The 9,248-nt window shown below is 39.6% G+C and overlaps 1 long non-coding RNA gene and 9 other non-coding genes across 14 annotated transcripts; all 10 read left to right on the plus strand.

The window, feature by feature from the left end:
- The first annotated feature begins 59 nt into the window (after positions 1-59).
- LOC114224016 (uncharacterized) lies at positions 60-4,095 on the plus strand. Of its 5 annotated transcripts, XR_003612286.2 has the most exons (12): positions 60-213; positions 801-853; positions 1,051-1,083; positions 1,275-1,309; positions 1,779-1,810; positions 2,157-2,200; positions 2,475-2,508; positions 2,634-2,664; positions 2,851-2,905; positions 3,579-3,606; positions 3,795-3,846; positions 4,026-4,095. It is a non-coding gene; the product is annotated as an uncharacterized LOC114224016 (long non-coding RNA). The 5 variants fall into 5 exon arrangements; XR_015766491.1 differs by having other exon boundaries at positions 2,584-2,664; positions 3,795-4,095; XR_015766490.1 differs by having other exon boundaries at positions 3,795-4,095.
- LOC114224030 (small nucleolar RNA SNORD74) lies at positions 416-495 on the plus strand. Its single transcript, XR_003612290.1, has one exon. It is a non-coding gene; the product is annotated as a small nucleolar RNA SNORD74 (small nucleolar RNA).
- Positions 915-976, plus strand: LOC114224036 (small nucleolar RNA SNORD75). The gene has a single exon (XR_003612296.1). It is a non-coding gene; the product is annotated as a small nucleolar RNA SNORD75 (small nucleolar RNA).
- LOC114224034 (small nucleolar RNA SNORD77) lies at positions 1,428-1,492 on the plus strand. Its single transcript, XR_003612294.1, has one exon. It is a non-coding gene; the product is annotated as a small nucleolar RNA SNORD77 (small nucleolar RNA).
- LOC114224031 (small nucleolar RNA SNORD44) lies at positions 2,025-2,085 on the plus strand. Its single transcript, XR_003612291.1, has one exon. It is a non-coding gene; the product is annotated as a small nucleolar RNA SNORD44 (small nucleolar RNA).
- Positions 2,330-2,394, plus strand: LOC114224035 (small nucleolar RNA SNORD78). Its single transcript, XR_003612295.1, has one exon. It is a non-coding gene; the product is annotated as a small nucleolar RNA SNORD78 (small nucleolar RNA).
- Positions 2,704-2,787, plus strand: LOC114224040 (small nucleolar RNA SNORD79). Its single transcript, XR_003612300.1, has one exon. It is a non-coding gene; the product is annotated as a small nucleolar RNA SNORD79 (small nucleolar RNA).
- LOC114224032 (small nucleolar RNA snR60/Z15/Z230/Z193/J17) lies at positions 2,951-3,029 on the plus strand. Its single transcript, XR_003612292.1, has one exon. It is a non-coding gene; the product is annotated as a small nucleolar RNA snR60/Z15/Z230/Z193/J17 (small nucleolar RNA).
- On the plus strand, positions 3,645-3,722 carry LOC114224029 (small nucleolar RNA SNORD47). Its single transcript, XR_003612289.1, has one exon. It is a non-coding gene; the product is annotated as a small nucleolar RNA SNORD47 (small nucleolar RNA).
- LOC114224039 (small nucleolar RNA SNORD81) lies at positions 3,883-3,959 on the plus strand. Its single transcript, XR_003612299.1, has one exon. It is a non-coding gene; the product is annotated as a small nucleolar RNA SNORD81 (small nucleolar RNA).
- Positions 4,096-9,248: the final 5,153 nt, after the last annotated feature.

Consider the following 9,248-nt stretch of genomic DNA (forward strand, 5'->3'; position numbering starts at 1 on the left):
TCGTGTCTCCGCCCACAACGGCGAGGTGGGGCGGGGCCAAGAGGAAGGAGGTGTGGCTAGAGGAGGAGGAAGCGATGAAGGGAGGAGAGGGGGAGGAGCTGAAGCCGGCGCTGGCGGGGAGGATGCGTCATGACGTCATAAAAACCTCCATCCTTATATACTCGCGCTGGCGGCCATCTCGGTCTTTCGAGGCTAGGGGTCGGCGTTCCGTGTGTAAGTATTCCTTTTGCTTAGTGGCTTCTTGGCGCGAGGCTGCCAACTCTTGGCAATTAAAGTCACCTTATACATGTATTTCTAGGCTGGTAGTGAGCCTTTGCAGGCTTCACAAAATGAAGATGGTAGATGATTACGCGTAGGGTGCGGCCTAAACTACTTGGGTTGTGGGGGCTGAACTGCGAAAAATCCCTGGGCTCGCGTTCCCTGCCTGTGATGAAGCTTGCGTTGGTAGGGACATCTGAGACTGTTGATGAATGCCAACGGCTCTGATGGCGGCGAGTGCAGATCACCCAGGTGGGCCTTTGTTAATGACCTCGGCCCGGGCCTCCTGCGGCCTCTTGCTCCGGGAGGCCGGCGGTTGGGGTGGTTAGTCCACGTGGTTCTCTCAATGGCTGCATCCTGCAATGCACCATTTACGTCAGTGGTGCCCAACTTTTGTGCAGTGCGCTTTCTCTAACCTGTGAAGTGCACTGTTTATAGTCATGAAGTCACGGGTGGTGTAGACGACCTGGTATAGATGATAGGCATGCTTAGACTTAGTTTAGAGCAAAATGGTATTCTAAAAATCGTCATCTTTTCTGTAGTAATTGTGCTGGGCACGAATGCAATGTGGCTTTTGATGGCTTCTGATGGACAGGTAAGAAACGGGTAAATCCAGTGGTGGGAATCAGATCTGGTTGGAGGTGGTCTTTTTGTAAAGCCTGTGATGGTTTAAGAGTAGTGGACAGAAGGGATTTCTGAAAAATCCTACTCTGAGGCTTAAGTAGTTAGAACGTTGATAATTGACTTGGCTGCTCGGTGTGTTTTATTGGATATTCCTTGTCTGTTTTCTAGTTCTGTGCCAAAGGGGTGGAAGTGGCTGCCAAGGTAAGTTACTGCAATTCTCACAAAAGGGAGGTTAGGTTGAAAGTGCTACAATGATGACATTTTATTTGCTACTCTTGACTGTGAGAATGACGAGAGTTATTACCACCGTTACACTAACTGAGGCACATAAAATGGTGATTTAAAAAATTCAGAGATTGCTACCAAGTTTACATGAAGCTGTTTCTTCCTAGGTCCTAAGTTTCACACCCTTGCTATGGGCAAAGAGGTGAGAAACCTTGTATTATGTAGTCCATATTACTCGGTGTTTTTTTTTTTTTTTTAACACAAATGTGAACTTCTGTACTCTGGTATCTTCTGTTAAATGCTTGGGGAACCTGAAAAACATACTATGATGGTTGCATAGTTCAGCAGATTGGATCATTTAAGAAAGACACCATTTGATGTATCTGCATTGATCGTAAAACTGGTTTGGTACTAATAGCATAAGGAAAATGTCACTAACTTAATTTTTTTTTAAAGCTTTTTTTTTTTTTTAAGATTTATTTATTTGAGAGAGAGAGAATGAGAGGGAGAGAGAGTACATGAGAGGGGGGAGGGTCAGAGGGAGAAGCAGGCTCCTTTGCTGAGCAGGGAGCCTGATGTGGGACTGGATCCCGGGACTCCGGGATCATGACCTGAGCCGAAGGCAGTTGCTTAACCGAGTCACCCAGGCACCCTTAATTTCTTTTTTGTAGGCACTAAACAGGAGTATCTGGAAGTTTAAGGGGTGAGTAAAGTTAATTGAACTAAAACATTGGTAACTGGGCAAACATGACAAAGAATGCCACTAATGGCTTTTCATAGTTGCCTTATGCACAGAAACCACTCCTCCCATGAAATGCTAGAGTGCATTGCTGAAGGCATTAAATTAATGGCCAGATCCTTGTCCTGTTACCATTAGTTAGGACCCTGTCATTTGTAAAAAAAAAAAAAAAAACCAGCCTGGATGATGATAAGCAAATACTGACTGAATGTGAAGGTCTTAATTAGCTCTACCTGATTTCGGGCATTTTTTAAATTCGTGGGAGAGAAAATTCATCTCTGGTGTCTTGTTAACTATCTTTATTTCTTAGGTGGACTTGAGTCTTAACACATGTCTGGACCGACCGTATTTGGGGTAAGTATCAAACATTTTAGTAGGTCCAAAACTTACTGTGAATGTGGAAGTAGAACGCTTAACTACCAAGTTACTAGTTTTCTATGGCTGGTTAGTGAATGCATGTTGAGCGTACTCTGAACGGGGTTTTTGAAATGATGTTGATCAAATGTCTGACCTGAAATGAGCATGTAGACAAATTTAACACTGAAGAACCCTGTGACAGTGATAATTGTCAGTCCAATTAATTCAGTGATAATTAACATTTTAATGAAATGTCTTGTTTCTTTTCTAGCTTATAGGCCACTATCATGGATGGCTTGCTTGGGGTAAGACAAAAACAGTTCATTTTCTGAAGTCAAGTCTTTCTGGAATACACTGTTAAGTGCTTTCTGGTGTTGCAGGGAGGATTTGGCTGTTGTGATGTGTCTCTAAAGCAGTATCTTTTTGTTAGGTACTGAGTTTGAAGACATTTTCATATAAAGGTATGTATTCTATTAATCTTATTTGGTTACTAAGCAAGATGCTGTTAGTGATGATTTTTGAAATTAAAAACAGATGGGAATCTCTCTGAAAAAAAGTGAAGATTTTTAAAAACTGAAACAGTATCAGGAAAACTTCAGAAACCTACTTGTTATTACTTACTACTAAATTTGACTAAATTTCTGCAGGTGTGAAGAGTTTGGGGCACCTTACAAAGCCTGGAACAAGGAGTTTTAAGCTAAGGTACAGAAATTTCAAGTTTGATTTGTATTATAAAGTGGTTGAAAGCCGGTACAATGATGAAACCATAGTTCAGCAGACTAGCAGTGATGAGCAAAATGTCTTTCGCTCCTATCTGATGTATCTGGCTGCAGCAATCCTATCCATAACCCTTGAAAAGGAAAATTAGCCATTCTACCACAGAAAATGTTCAGGGTTTGAATACTATAGTGGCTCATACATACACAAATAGTTCTAAGGACTCATAACTTGAGAAATACAGGCTGATACATTTTTGCCAGGAAATTATGGCATGTAAATCTGAATAGATTATGTCAGAGTGAGTTACTTAGTTTTAATAAACTCCATTTCCAGAGCCGTTTCAGTATTCCCAGCAAAACTGAACATACTTTCTGTATATCCTGTCTTCACACACCTCACTATCCACATTCAACATTAGAGTGAGACTTGTTACAATCACGAATCTATAATAAGCCATTATCAAGTCCAGAGTTTACATTAGGATTCACTCATGGTATTACATGATGTATGGGCTTGGGTAATAGTGTATGACACCTACACAACTGTCATGTGGAATAGGTTTGCTGCCCTAAATGTTAACTTCTCAAAGTGAAAAATGGGGAAAATGAAGGACAAATTCTAAATGAAGGGCTTTATTTCTCCCATATTCAAACAGGCAGACTTGCCAACCTGAAGATTTAGAGGTAAGTTGGTCTCTGATCTAGATGATAAGTTAGAATGTAACCAGTGATGTAGTGATTCTGCCAAATGAAATAGAATGATATCACTCTTAAAACCGTTCCATTTTGATTCTGAGGTTACTTTATTAGCAACCATCATATAAGGGTTTTTTTTTTACCATGATTAACTAACTTGCAGTTGTTGCTTTTAGGGTGTTTATGAGAGCAGCAATCCAGTTATGAGAGCAGCTTACCAGTTGAAAGGTGAGGCCTGAAGATATCAGTACTGTTGTCTTATTCCAGAATACATGATGATCTCACTCCAACTTGAACTCTCTCACTGATCACTTGATGATTATAAAAGATCTGATATTCTATGTACTCAATACCATTAGAATTGAAACACAGAAATGGGACTAAAAACAGCTTCTTTGTCCTTGCAGGCACCTGAATGGATGCTTATGTGATGTGATAGATCAAATTTCCAATTTCAATAAATTTTTATAAACCATCTGATCAAGAGTGCTTCTTTCAATTTAATGGTATGAAGGAAGGGAAGTAGGACATCTTTGTAGTTTGAGACCCTGTGACATTAGTTTCATTAGTTGACCTTTTCATGTGTATTTTATAGGGTGTCTTGGGCTTGAAGATAATTTGCAGAGGAATATACTATAGCCCTTTTGTTTAAAATCCTGTATTTGTATTAACTTAGAAGAGTGACATGATCTGGGATGAGCTGCATATTTTGCAGAAATTTTCTAGGGCTGAATGAAATCCCTCTCAAAAATATTTGCTATTAAGCACCATGGTTTCTTAGAAGTGTTGATAGATGATAAAAGGAAGTAACTTGGTATCTCCCTCCCCCCCCCCGTACAAATTGAAAGAAAGCCTAAAAATCTAATAGATTTTAAGACAGGTCAGTACTGTGGTTATACCAATCCTTTAGAAAATAGGTATATTTAGTAGTAGTGCTAATTTTGTAAGTGAAAATTGGGATTTTGGTCATTACTGAATAATCGTAAACTAGTGGGTTGCCAGTCAATTACTCCCTAAATTCCTAAAGAGACTGCTTTGGCTTCTGGCAACATAAAAGCCTTAGGTATTCCAAATCTGCACATTTAGTACTTGAAGTGTGGGGGTGACAGACATTTGGGTTGCAATTTATCCTTGGACTTAACCTACTTGAGACTGAGATTAACCTACTTGAGACTGAGACGGATACTGCAAATCTGGATACAATGTGACTCGAAATAAACACTGGAGTCTGATTGTGAGCTTTTGATGGCTTTCAAAGTATCAGAAAACTTACCCCAGCCACATTGACATCCACACTTGTACCGGAAAGTATGAATTTATTGCTGATGGGATTAGCTCAATCTCTGAGAAATTGTGACTAGGTGTCCAAAGGTCAACAATAAAATTAGGCAGCAGTCTATCATGATGGTCTATGGCTTGGAAGACGGCCATTAAGGTGAATTCATGGCTGGCTGAAAACTTCATGAAGACTAATGGTAATAAATTACAAGGGACATGTTTAGTATACTAGAAACACCAATCGCGTCTTATTTAATAAAAACAATAAGGGAAGCAGTTTTTGAATGCCTACTCTATGCTAAGTGTTTTATTTAATCCTTAAGACAGCAAGTGAGGAATTTCCTCCATTTTACAGATAAAACCACCTCAGGATAAAGTTGCCAGAGGCCACACAGCAGTTGTCAGAATATACTACAATGTAGCATTGTAATGGGCAGAATTAGTACACTGAAGGATCAATCGCTTAGGGGCCTCGAAGGAGGAGGGCCAAGACCACTAGACGAAACACTACAGGCAGGAGTATTAAAGGTCTTGCCATCTGGTCTGAAAACTCCCAGTGTATACCTAGAATCGGTAAAGTTGGCTTGACAGAAGATTGGGGAAGACTTGGGAGGCTTTATGGGACAAAGGGTTATCCAAAATGGCTGGGTTTATTTTAAAAAATGAAAACCCTGATGTGACTTTAGCCTCTGACACTGGGTGGGAGCTTGGACTCAAGTTCGAGGTACCCTCCTATCCTTGGAACGCGTAATCCTTTCAACTTGTCACCTACCACTTACAGAGGGAGGTGAGGGATGGGTGTGTAGGGTACTGTTGAGTCATTGGTAACTCCACTTTGAATAACTCCCACATTTATACTTCTAATATTTGATTTCACCCCCTGGAAAATTAATACCCATTACTAAGAGCCCATGTAAATTATTTTCATTGAACAAAATGGAAATAGCCTGTTAGTTGACCTCACCCTACCAGAAGGCCAACAAATGGCTTTGGAGGCCACTATAAGGACTCTGGCTTTTCTCTGAGATGGGAAACCACTGAAGGGTTTTGAGCAGAGGAGTGATCTGATCTGACCCTTACTGACTGCTGAGGGGTAAGGATGCAAGCAAGATTGTTAGGAAGCTTTTGCTGTGGAAGATGGTCACCTGAACCAGGGTGGTGGCTGGAGGTAAGAAAAAGTATCAGATGCTGGGTATATTTTGAAGGTAGAGCTGACAGACCTTTGAGACAAGTTTCTCCAGACTCACGCTGTTGTTCTGACCATAAAACTGAGGACTATTATGTGTTTACAAGATGACTCGAATGTCTGGGGAAAAGAATGTTATGTAATAATAAAGCTACCTTTATGTGGCACTTAACAACAATCAGGGACATATGTCAGGAAATCTACGAGGCACTTTTTTTTTTTTTTTTAAAGATTTTGTCAGAGCACATGCAAGAGTACAAGCAGGGGGAGCAGCAGGCAGAGGGAGAGGCAGACTCCCCACTGAGCAAGGAGCCTGATGGGCTTGATCCCAGGACCCTGGGATCACGACCCAAGCTGAAGGCACTCAACCGACTGAGCCACCCAGGCGCCCCTATATATATAATGCTCTCAATTCCCCCTCCAAATTTGCCTAGCTATTTTTATCATTTCTTATACCCCACTCACACATTTAATTTCCTCCTTTATTTCTATAAATATGTTTTGTTGTCAGGTTCCGATAGTTCTAATACATTAAATATTTGCAAATCTGATTCTGTTTGCTGATAATGTCTCATTAGTAGCTTGTTTCCTTGGGTGTTTTGTGATTAAAAAAAAATCGTGAGATTATGTGCCTTGGAACTTTTATCTTCAGCAATTCTTTGAGAACCGGGTTTAAGTTGTTTTATTTTGCATTTGCTTTTATCAACCTAGGAACACTATGAATCTCAGCTTGTAAAGTGTTCAAACCTCTGTTAAGTGTCAGCTTGTGGTTAATGCTCAGAGCAGATCCCCAGAGCCAATGCAAACACAGGCAAGTTTATCATCACCCTCTACCAAGGGGGTCTCCTTTCAGAAGCTTGTTTTACATGGGGATCTCTTATCTAACTTCTCCACTTATGCAGGAGGCAGTAGGCTTTGTTTGCCTGTTTCCCCTTAATCATCAAAAACCAAAGTCCTAAGTCACACCAGATCAGCACTACCCCAGGGTATCAATAGCTTAAGCACCTAATTACATCAGTGTCGGGGGCATTTCTGGTCTCTAAGGAGCTCCCTTTCTTACTGGTTCATTTATGCATTTAAAATGAGTCAAAGAGGGGCGCCTGGGTGGCTCAGTGGGTTAAGCGTCCAACTCTTGATTTCAGCTCAGGTCATGATCTCAGGGTCATTAGATCAAGCCCCATGTCAGGCTCCACACTCAGTGCAGAGTCTGCTTGAGATTCTCTCTCTCCCTCTGCCCCGCCCCCCCTTTCTTTAAATAAAATCTTAAAAAAAAAATACAAAGATTCAAAGAAATTTGTTTAGGAATTTTAGGTGTTCTGTACAAAAAAGATTTTCTAGGATAGTTACTCTATCATATTGCTAAAGTGAAGTCCTAAGCTAACACTTAAAATATTCAATGATATTATATGAACAGTAGTTGTGTGTGCCAAAACAGATTCATTTACTTAACTCCCACTGCCCGAAATAGTGAGTATTCTAAAAACTGCCCGAAAAAATCTAGTTTTCTGAATTTTTATATACCTCTTTATATATAAAATTTATATATATTCTTTATACATATTTTTGTTCCCTTTTATATAAAAGTGCCATTTTCTGAATCAAAACCTTTTGAGAAGCATAAAGATTATAAATTTTTATAAATTGTTCATTTTGGAACTTTCGTTATTGAATCTTGACCTTGAGTGCATGTCATTTAAATATTTTGACAAAAGAGCAAGTACACGTGAAGCACTTCTGCCACATAACAATGTATGATTTTTTTCTAGAAAAATCAGGTGCAGTGCTTTTTTAAAGACATCTGAATCTTTGTTTTTATTTTTTTAAAAGATTTTATTTATTTATTTGACAGAGAGCGAGAAAGCACAAGCGGGGGGAGGACCAAGGGGAGAGGGAGAAGCAAGCTCCCCACGGAGCAGGGAGCCCGATGCAGGACTTAATCCCAGGACCCCGGGATCATGACCTGAGCCGAAGGCAGGCCCTTAACCGACAGCCACCCAAGCGCCCTTTATTTTTATTTTTTAAGTAATCTCTACACCCAACGTGGGGCTCGAACTTACAACCCTGAGATCAAGAGTCACACGTTCCACCGACTGAGCCAGCCAGGCACTCCTGCAAGCTGAACTATGTGCTTTTTCCATACAACATCATTTTTACTAGAAAACAAGGCTGACAAATTGAGATTATTCATACTTGGGTATTTGGCAGATATTTTCTAAAAAACAAATCAAGTTTGGGGGCACCTGGGTGGTATTGTTGGTTAAGTGTCTGACTTCTGGCTCAGGTCATGATCTCGGGGTAGTGAGAGAGAGCTCCATTGTCAGGCTCTGCGCTCAGCATGGAGTCTGCCTGGGAGTCTCTTTCCCTCTGCCCCTCCGGCTCATGCTCTCTCTCTAAAATAAATAAATCTTAAAAAAAAAAAAAACCAAAACAAAATATGAATAAGTTTGGAAAAAAACTGATGGTCTTCGTTGGCAAATGGTGAAATTCAAGCTTTCTAATGAAAAACAGAATTTGGAAAGCTGCTATCTGTCACTGTGCCCTTGTAGCCTCTTCATACTTAAAACACTTGTGACAAGATCATGGTGATATTAGTGTGATTTTTTAGATATTATGTGCCGAAATGTGTCAACATTTGGAAGATATAACTCAGTGTACCAATATTTTTCAAATGATCAGTGTGTAGTGTTACAAAAACATGCATAAAAGTTGTATTCAAAATACAAGGTCAACCAATGGACTTTAGAAAAGTTTATCAATATGATTTCAGACTCCACATTGGAACTAATCTTTAAGGAACTTGTCAAGGTTTTGTATAGTATCAAAGAAGAATCCCTATAATTATCAGGAAGGCTATTAAAATACTCCTGTCTTTTTCAACTTCACACTTATGTGAGGCTAGGTTTTCTTCACATATTTCAACCAAAACAACATATGACAACAGAGTGCAGAAGCAGATAATGAGAATCCAGTGTCTTCTATTAAGCCAGGTATCAAAAAGATTTGCAGAAATGTAAAACATCATTCTTTAATTTTTGTTTTGAAAAATAATTACTTTTAAAATAAAAACATGCTATTTGTGTCAACATGTCAGGAGTTCATTATTTTAAAATGAATTAATACATATTTAAGAAATCTAAAAAAAAAATCTAATTGCTACTATAGTAAA

Source organism: Eumetopias jubatus, unplaced genomic scaffold (genome assembly GCF_037043125.1).
Source record: "Eumetopias jubatus isolate StellerSeaLion01/CBP00866 unplaced genomic scaffold, mEumJub1_p1.0 scaffold_12, whole genome shotgun sequence".
Classification (NCBI taxonomy): Eukaryota; Metazoa; Chordata; class Mammalia; order Carnivora; family Otariidae; genus Eumetopias; species Eumetopias jubatus.